The sequence below is a fragment of the Oncorhynchus kisutch genome, linkage group LG2 (assembly GCF_002021735.2).
Source record: "Oncorhynchus kisutch isolate 150728-3 linkage group LG2, Okis_V2, whole genome shotgun sequence".
Taxonomy (NCBI): Eukaryota; Metazoa; Chordata; class Actinopteri; order Salmoniformes; family Salmonidae; genus Oncorhynchus; species Oncorhynchus kisutch.
This window is the reverse complement of record NC_034175.2, coordinates 15,888,169-15,898,407: the sequence shown is the minus strand read 5'-3', so window position 1 is coordinate 15,898,407 and position 10,239 is coordinate 15,888,169.

Here is a 10,239-nt window from a genome sequence, read left to right as displayed (position 1 = left end):
GTAGGAATGGGCCAAAATACCAGCAACAGTGTGTGAAAACCTTGTGAAGACTTACAGAAAACGTTTGACCTCTGTCATGGCCAACAAAGCGTATGTAACAAAGTATTGAGATTAACTTTTGTTATTGACCAAATTCTTATTTTCCACCATAATTTGCAAATAAATTCATTAAAAATCCTACAATGTGATTTTCTGGATTTTGTCTGTCATAGTTGAAGTGTACCTATGATGAAAATTACTTGCCTCTCTCATCTTTTTAAGTGGGAGAACTTGCACAATTGGTGGCTGACTAAATACTTTTTTGCCCCACTGTATATAGCAGGGTTTGTAGTGTAACAGCTAGCGTTTGAAGGTCCTTGGTTCGCGTATCAGAGGGGATATTTTGACCAGTTTTTAACATCCCCCTCCCTTTCCTGACACACACACCGACACACACGCACAGTGTTTGCTTATTTTTCATTTATTAAGTGTCTCTTAAAAGAGAGATTTGGTTCATTGGGCATCATTGAGTGGCAAGGTACAGGGAGTGTGACGTCTACTAGTACGCGCGTCTTGATACTACGGAAGAGAGAACGGTGGACAGACCAGCTCTCAAACTTTACTCCCTCCTGTTTTCAAATTTATACCGCCATTTATGGACAGCTGTGTACAGTTTTACCAAGATCATCTTTATTGCAAAAACGAATACAAATAAACTCAACTTTAAACTACATAGTAATTTGACAGAAGTAATGAACTGTACATTATTCAGCACAGAAATGTATAAAACAGGAACATGTCTGAAAAACAAGTGTTTCTGAACTTATGTCAATATTACACAGGCAAGCTAACGGTTATAGAAATCAGGAATGCAGACAAGCTCTATAGACCTCTATATCTACTAGAGTGGCAAGGAAAATTATGTGAACCCTTTGGAATTACCTGGATTTCAGCATAAATTGGTCAGCAAATTTGATCTAATCTTCATCTAAGTCACAAAAATAGACAAACATAGCACGTTTAAACTACAAACACACAAATTATTGTATTTTTCGTGTCTATATTGAATACATCGTTTAAACATTCACAGTGTAGGTTGGAAAAGGTATGTGAACCCCTAGACTCCTATTTGGAATAAGGAGTAAGCTAACCTGGAGTCTAATCAATGAGATGAGATTGGAGATGTTGGTTAGGGCTGCCCTGCCCTATAACAAAACACTCAAAATTTGAGTTTGCTATTAACAAGAAGCATTGCCTGATGTGAACTTTGCCTCGAACAAAAGAGATCTCAGAAGACCTAAGATTAAGAATTGTTGACTTGCATAAAGCTGGAAATGGTTACAAAAGTATCTCTAAAAGCCTTGATGTTCCTCAGTCCCCAGTAAGACAAATTGTCTATAAATGGAGCAAGTTCAGCACTGTTGCTACTCTCCTTAGGAGTGGCTGTCCTGCAAAGTTGACTGCAATAGCACAGCTCAGAATTCTTAATGAGGTTAAGAAGAATCCTAGTGTCAGCTAAATCTTAGAGAAATCTCTGAAACATGCTAACATCTCTGTTGACGAGTCTATGATACGTAAAACACTAAACAAGAATAGTGTTCATGCGAAGACACCACGGAGGAAGCCACTGCTGTCGAAAAAAACATTGCTGCATGTCTGAAGTTTGCAAAAGTGCACCTGGATGTTCCACAGCGCTACTGGAAAAATATTCTGTGGACAGATGAAACTACAGTTGAGTTGTTTGGAAGGAACACACAACACTGTGTATGGAGAAAAAAAGGCTAAGCACACCAGCATTAAAACCTAATCCCAACTGTAAAGTATGGTAGAGGGAGCATCATGGTTTGGGGCTGCTTTGCTGCCTCAGGGCCTGGACAGCTTGCTATCATTGACGGAAAAATGTATTCCCAAGTTTATTGTTGTGTCTGGACTATCATTAAATGTGAAGACTTATTTTATCAAATCAATACTCTGTGTAGTTATTATTGCATTATTAAACAAAACATATCAACTTTAATTAACTAGGAAGTTGGGGCATCATGCAAAAATGTTTATAGAGTCTCTATTTCCCGAATCAATTCTTATCGATTAGTCTTCTATTAATGTGTCATTATTACCCCATCAGTTCTCATTACTGAACACCGCAAATCCTTGGATATCTGCACAAACCCTAGCCTAAATGATGAATCAACGATATACAAATTGGCTTATTTATTTACTAACCAACTAAATAATCACAGAAATACATAACAAATAAACAGTAATGTTGGTTACTAACACAATACATTGATAAGTCCCTAGTGGGTTATACTGGTATGACGGCTTAGTAGACAAAGGAAATGGGGTGAGGACTGCTCAAGAGCGGGAAACTCATAGCTGATAACTGCATTCATAGAAATTGCTAATACTTTACATGATCGACCGTTCATTCAAAAATAAATTGCAATATACATATTTAGGAGTGCATGTCTTGTTGTCTCTCTCTGTGATAGCCGGTCCGTCTACTGGAGAGTAAATCGACAGGAAGTCTCTGGTTATGTTCCTAATGAATACATCAGGCGTACCCATGGTTGTCGCATAGAATAGATGTTTCAGCGGTTGTCGGTATTATTGTCCTAGGCTTCGTACATTTCTGGCTGCAGACTGGTAGTTCGATGGCCTAGGATTTCTTACTTCTGTAGTGAATCGATAGTCTCAGAGTTTTCCATTTCCAGCTGTGTATCCAATGCTCCACGCTGTATGGTCTTGTCCTTTGGTAGAGTTGTAGTTCTTAACCATTTCAACATTTTCTGGTCTAATGGCCTATAGAATTGTAGCCATTCCAACGTGGGGACTTTTTCCCGGCATTCTCTGACTTAATGTACATTTTGTAGGAAGTGGGATTTATACTCTGTGGAAATAGGGGGCGATTCCATGACGCCTGATATAATGTCTGGCCTCACGGGGGCGTGGCCACTGACTAGTTAAAACTTTACATCTTAACAAGTATTTTGTTTAGAATGCCAACATCACATTACATCTTCTCACAAATAGTTTTATATTTAGTCATTAATTTTATCCAAACCTGTCAGCTGGGAAATGTACACTTTGAGAGATACCGTTATGTGTGTTTCCTGTCCTTCATGAGATCACCAAATGAAACCCACTCATCATGACTGTCTCTTAAGTGTCCACGGACCACTCCCACATTCTCAAAAATAGAAATATTGTTTAATTATCCAAATATTTTATGTCCAATGGTCTCTCTGTGTTCCACAGTTTACATTCCAACTCGAACACTACAGAGCATAGGGGCAGTAAATGTTATGACCGACCATAAAATAGCAGACTTCCCGCTCTCCCCCTCTACGAGAGAGAGCACGCTGTAGATCGGTCCCACTGTAAACTGATTCTTCAGATCGTCACAGGAGAGTTATGACATTATCAAGACATTTTGCAGGAGAACGTTAAGCTATCTGTCCGCCAATTGAAGCTCAACAGAAGTTGGGTGATGCAACAGGACAACGACCCAAAACACAGAAGTAAATCAACAACAGAATGGCTTCAACAGAAGAAAATACACCTTCTGAAGTGGCCCAGTCAGAGTCCTGACCTCAACCTGATTGAGATGCTGTGGCATGACCTCAAGAGAGCAGTTCACACCAGATATCCCAATAATATTGCTGAACTGAAACTGTTTTGTAAAGAGGAATGGTCCAAAATTCCTTCTGACCGTTGTGCAGGTCTGATCCGCAACTACAGAAAACGTTTGATTGAGGTTATTGCTGCCAAAGGAGGATCAACCAGTTATTAAATCCAAGGGTTCACATACTTTTCCCACCCTGCACTGTGAATGTTTACACAGTGTGTTCAATAAAGAAAACCTATAATTGTTTGTGTGATTAGTTTAAGCAGACTGTGTTTGTCTATTGTTGTGACCAAATTTTATGTCTAATTAATGCAGAAATCCAGGTATTTCTAAAGGGTTCACATACTTTTTCTTGCCACTGTATATGAGTGACTGAGTCAAACACAACCTCCTGTTATGTTGGTATCTACTCAACAAAAAATATGTTCAGAAATATATAGATTTTTCAATGGCGTGTGTAGTTTAAGGAAATACAGGCAGGTTGGCACATTACTACAAGACAAAACGGCTCACTCATTCAAGCCTAATTGTGTTGTAAGTATAAAAGAAAAGCTTGCTTTCGTATAATAAAAACAAAAGCTTGAAACAGTATTGGAATGCGGTAATGTCTTAGTGTGGGGTGGGAAGAATGCAATACATTAACTTGTATGCGGTACAAATCCCATTATTGTGGGAGCACCTCCTCTAAGAGTATGAATTAGGCTGTTTGTGATGGTTTGAATCCAGTGCAGGCTGCTGTGGTTAGGACGGCTCATAATAATGGCTGGAACGAAGCAAATGGAATGGCATTCACACCTGGAAACCATGTGTTTGATGTATTTGATACCATTCCACTGATTTGGCTCCAGCCATTACCACGAACTCATCCTCCCCAATTAAGGTGCCACCAACCTCCTGTGTTTGAATCCTAAGCATCCTGCCATAGACATTGTTGTAGGTACAATAAACCAACATAGATGTTGTAGTAGATCAAAGCTGTGCACTGGAAAACCTTGGTAGAGCATGGGTAAAGTATGCCCTGTGGTGCTTATGTAAATGTCCTTTATTATGGGGGTCTTCAGACCAATGCCTACTTCTGACTTAAAACATCGTTTTTTGTTTTTAATATCAATATGGCAAAGGCCTGTTCTGTATGTGCTCTGTGACACACAACAAGAAGTGCACTCAAATAGACTACAAACCATATTAGGTGAGATCCACAGCTATTGAACAGCCCTATGGGAGCCTCAGCTTGCTATAGTATTTTCTGTATACAAAAGCAGTAAATGTACTTTGGCTGCAGCACACGGCCCATTTGTATCAGCATTCAGCAGCAGGGTCGCTCCCTGGAGCTCACGCCACAATCAAATAAATGCAGGGGTCACACCGTCTGGTTTCAAATGAAACTGGGATGAGCTGGCCTCGACACTGATAGAATTCCTAATGGGATTTTCCTGAGAGGAATGCATTCCATGGACACATGCCACATGGTCAGTTGTACAGTGGAAAAACTTAAATTACTACACTTTCTCTGTCTTTGTTGTTTGAATGTCACTAAAAACAACAGAAAGGCGGTTTATGTCACCCTGATTTACATACATAGAGGTTTGTAACAGTGAAAAAAACATGATTCAAAAAAGCATTGCAGCTTTGCACTGTCAGTGCAAATCTGGAAATAATAACCAACGGGAAAGTCCTATTCCCTCGTCTGTCTCCTTTGGCATATTATTGCATTCTGTGGTGTCACAGTACAAATTGCTGGCCAATTGATTTTCATCATACCACTTATTCATCAGGGCTGCAGGGAGTATTCTCAGTCCCAAAGGCAATGCATGGAGTAGAGTGTAAATGAGTTTTTATTTTTATTTTTTTATTTCACCTTTATTTAACCAGGTAGGCTAGTTGAGAACAAGTTCTCATTTGCAACTGCGACCTGGCCAAGATAAAGCATAGCAGTGTGAGCATACAACAAAGAGTTACACATGGAGTAAACAATTAACAAGTCAATAACACAGTAGAAAACGAAGGGGGGGTCTATATACAATGTGTGCAAAAGGCATGAGGAGGTAGGCAAATAATTACAATTTTGCAGATTAACACTGGAGTGATAAAAGATCAGATGGTCATGTACAGGTAGAGATATTGGTGTGCAGAAGAGCAGAAAAGTAAATAAATAAAAACAGTACGGGGATGAGGTAGGTGAAAAGGGTGGGCTATTTACCAATAGACTATGTACAGCTGCAGCGATCGGTTAGCTGCTCAGATAGCTGATGTTTGAAGTTGGTGAGGGAGATAAAAGTCTCCAACTTCAGCGATTTTTGCAATTCGTTCCAGTCACAGGCAGCAGAGTACTGGAACGAAAGGCGGCCAAATGAGGTGTTGGCTTTAGGGATGATCAGTGAGATACACCTGCTGGAGCGCGTGCTACGGATGGGTGTTGCCATCGTGACCAGTGAGCTGAGATAAGGCGGAGCTTTACCTAGCATAGACTTGTAGATGACCTGGAGCCAGTGGGTCTGGCGACGAATATGTAGCGAGGGCCAGCCGACTAGAGCATACAAGTCGCAGTGGTGGGTAGTATAAGGTGCTTTAGTGACAAAACGGATGGCACTGTGATAGACTGCATCCAGTTTGCTGAGTAGAGTGTTGGAAGCCATTTTGTAGATGACATCGCCGAAGTCGAGGATCGGTAGGATAGTCAGTTTTACTAGGGTAAGCTTGGCGGCTTGAGTGAAGGAGGCTTTGTTGCGGAATAGAAAGCCGACTCTTGATTTGATTTTCGATTGGAGATGTTTGATATGAGTCTGGAAGGAGAGTTTGCAGTCTAGCCAGACACCTAGGTACTTATAGACGTCCACATATTCTAGGTCGGAACCATCCAGGGTGGTGATGCTAGTCGGGCATGCAGGTGCAGGCAGCGACCGGTTGAAAAGCATGCATTTGGTTTTACTAGCGTTTAAGAGCAGTTGGAGGCCACGGAAGGAGTGTTGTATGGCATTGAAGCTTGTTTGGAGGTTAGATAGCACAGTGTCCAAAGACGGGCCGAAAGTATATAGAATGGTGTCGTCTGCGTAGAGGTGGATCAGGGAATCGCCCGCAGCAAGAGCAACATCATTGATATACACAGAGAAAAGAGTCGGCCCGAGAATTGAACCCTGTGGCACCCCCATAGAGACTGCCAGAGGACCGGACAGCATGCCCTCCGATTTGACACACTGAACTCTGTCTGCAAAGTAATTGGTGAACCAGGCAAGGCAGTCATCCGAAAAACCGAGGCTACTGAGTCTGCCGATAAGAATATGGTGATTGACAGAGTCGAAAGCCTTGGCAAGGTCGATGAAGACGGCTGCACAGTACTGTTTTTTATCGATGGCGGTTATGATGTCGTTTAGTACCTTGAGTGTGGCTGAGGTGCACCCATGACCGGCTCGGAAACCAGATTGCACAGCGGAGAAGGTACGGTGGGATTCGAGATGGTCAGTGACCTGTTTGTTGACTTGGCTTTCGAAGACCTTAGATAGGCAGGGCAGGATGGATATAGGTCTGTAACAGTTTGGGTCCAGGGTGTCTCCCCCTTTGAAGAGGGGGATGACTGCGGCAGCTTTCCAATCCTTGGGGATCTCAGACGAGATGAAAGAGAGGTTGAACAGGCTGGTAATAGGGGTTGCGACAATGGTGGCAGATAGTTTCAGAAATAGAGGGTCCAGATTGTCAAGCCCAGCTGATTTGTACGGGTCCAGGTTTTGCAGCTCTTTCAGAACATCTGCTATCTGGATTTGGGTAAAGGAGAACCTGGAGAGGCTTGGGCGAGGAGCTGCGGGGGGGGCGGAGCTGTTGGCCGAGGTTGAAGTAGCCAGGCGGAAGGCATGGCCAGCCGTTGAGAAATGCTTATTGAAGTTTTCGATAATCATGGATTTATCAGTGGTGACCGTGTTACCTAGCCTCAGTGCAGTGGGCAGTGTTACACTGCAATGCCAGGGAACACTTATACTACCATGATGGGAAACATACTTTCACGTTGGCTATATAGGCATATAAACAGCAGATCCTTAAACAGGGCGGGAGTAATGTAGGGGCTTACAGGGGCTGCATAATAAAACATGTATCAAATATACAGTTGCAAGAAAAAGTATGTGAACCCTTTGGAATTACCTGGATTTCTACATACATTGGTCAACAAATGTGATCTGATCTTCCTCTAAGTCACAACAATAGACAAACACAGTGTGCTTAAACTAATAACACACATATTATTGTATTTTTCTTGTCTGTATTGATTAGATCATTTAAACATTCACAGTGTAGGAGAAAAAGTATGTGAACCCCTAGGCTAATGACTTCTGCAAAAAGATAATTGGAGTCAGGAGTCAGCTCACCTGGAGTCCAATCAATGAGACGAGATTGGATATGTTAGTTAGAGCTGCCCTGCAATATAAAAAACACTCACAAAATATGAGTTTGCTATTCACAAGAAGCATTGCCTGATGTGAACCATGCCTCGAATAAAATAGATCTCAGAAGACCTAAGATTAAGAATTGTTGACTTGCATAAAGCTGGAAAGGGTTACAAAAGTATCTCTAAAAGCCTTGATGTTCATCAGTCCACGGTAAGACAAATTGTCTATGAATGGAGAAAGTTCAGCACTGTTGCTACTCTCCCTAGGAGTGGCCGTCCTGCAAAGATGACTGTAAGAGCACAGCGCAGAATGCTCAATGAGGTTAAGAAGAATCCTAGAGTGTCAGCTAAATCTCTGAAACATGCTAACATCTCTGTTGATGAGTCTACGATACGTAACAAGAATGGTGTTCATGGGAGGACACCACGGAAGAAGCCACTGCTGTCCAAAAAAACATTGCTGCACGTCTGAAGTTCACAAAAGTGCACCTATTCTGTGGACGGATTAACTACAGTTGAGTTGTTTGGAAGGAATACACAACACTATGTGTGGAGAAAAAAAGGCACAGCACACCAACATCAAAACCTCATCCCAACTTTAAAGTATGGTGGAGGGAGAATCATGGTTTGGGCTGCTTTGCTGCCTCAGGGCCTGGACAGCTTGCTATCATCGACGGAAAATTTTATTCCGATGTTTATCAAGACATTTTGCAGGAGAATGTAAGACTATCAATTGAAGCTCAAAGCACAGTAGTAAATCAACAGCAGAATGGCTTCAACAAAAGAAAATACACCTTCTGAAGTGGCTCAGTCAGAGTCCTGAACTCAACCTGATTGAGATGCTGTGGCATGACCTCGAGAACGGTTCACACCAGACATCCCTCGAATATTGCTGAACTGAAACAGTTTTGTAAAGAGGAATGGCCTAAAATTCCACCTGACCGCTGTACAGGTCTGATCCGCAACTACAGAAAATGTTTGGTTGAGGTTGTTGCTGCAGCCAAAGGAGGGTCAACCAGTTATTAAATCCAAGGGTTCACATACTTTTCCCACCCTGCACTGTGAATGTTTACATGGTGTGTTCAATAAAGACATAAAAACGTGTAATTGTTTGTGTATTATTAGATTAAGTAGACTGTTTGTCTACTGTTGTGACTTAGATGAAGATCAGATCAAATTCTATGACCATTTATGCAGAAATCCAGGTAATTCCAAAGGGTTCACATATATTCTCTTGCAACTGTATATTAAATATGTATTTCATGTTTTTTAAATTGTTTTACTGCAATCACAAACCACAGGAGGATTCAGGAGCCCACTCTCAATGAGTGTAGACAGCCTGCTGCCGCTCTGCTAATCATCAGATGGGGGGAGGAGAGGAGGTAGGGATTGGGTAACTGATTAATAAAATAAACTGCATAATTAATACATGTGGCCGGTAAATTGTGGGCTGGGCCCCTGAGTCACACAATTGAATAATAAAATAAACTATTTATTTTTTGTATTTTATAAAATAAAATAAATCCTACCACAGGAGCCCACTCTCAGTGTTCAAAATACACCAGAGAGCATAATTAACCACAAAGGATCAATAGTAAAACATTGTGTTTTATCACAAGCGCATACAGGTAACTTCCAAAATGAAGGAAACACCAACATGAAGTGTCTTAAGTCTTAATAGGGCGATGGGCCACCACGAGCTGCCAGATCAATGTGCCTTGGCATAGATTCTACAAGTGGACCTAAACCATGCCAGGAAAATGCACCCCACACCATAACATCAACTTTGTACCCCTCATTTACTCAACTGCAATCAGTTACTGGTTTCCGACAGTCGGGAAGGCTGCAATTTGGGCAGCATGTGCGCCAAATAAACTATGATTTCTTAATCCGGCCATGTCCTTAAAGATGCAACCGGATAAATAGTGATATTGTTTGAATAAGTCCTGAATTTTTATTTATTTATATCAAACTCACATCCCTGATCTATGTGTATGTGGGCTAGTTTAGCCATATACTGTGGTGTCCAAAATATTTGGATCCCTTGATAAAGATTAGCATATAAGTCTTGGTGAACACATTGGGAGGGATCTTAGACCATTCTGTCATACAGAATCCTTCCCGATACTTGATATCCTTTGTCTGCACATATGGACTAACCTCTTCAATTCAAACCACATGATTTTTGGCCATCTCTGTCCAGAGACAGAGGTGGCCAAAACAGGGGATCCAAAAATGTTGACCACTATCTTTTTAG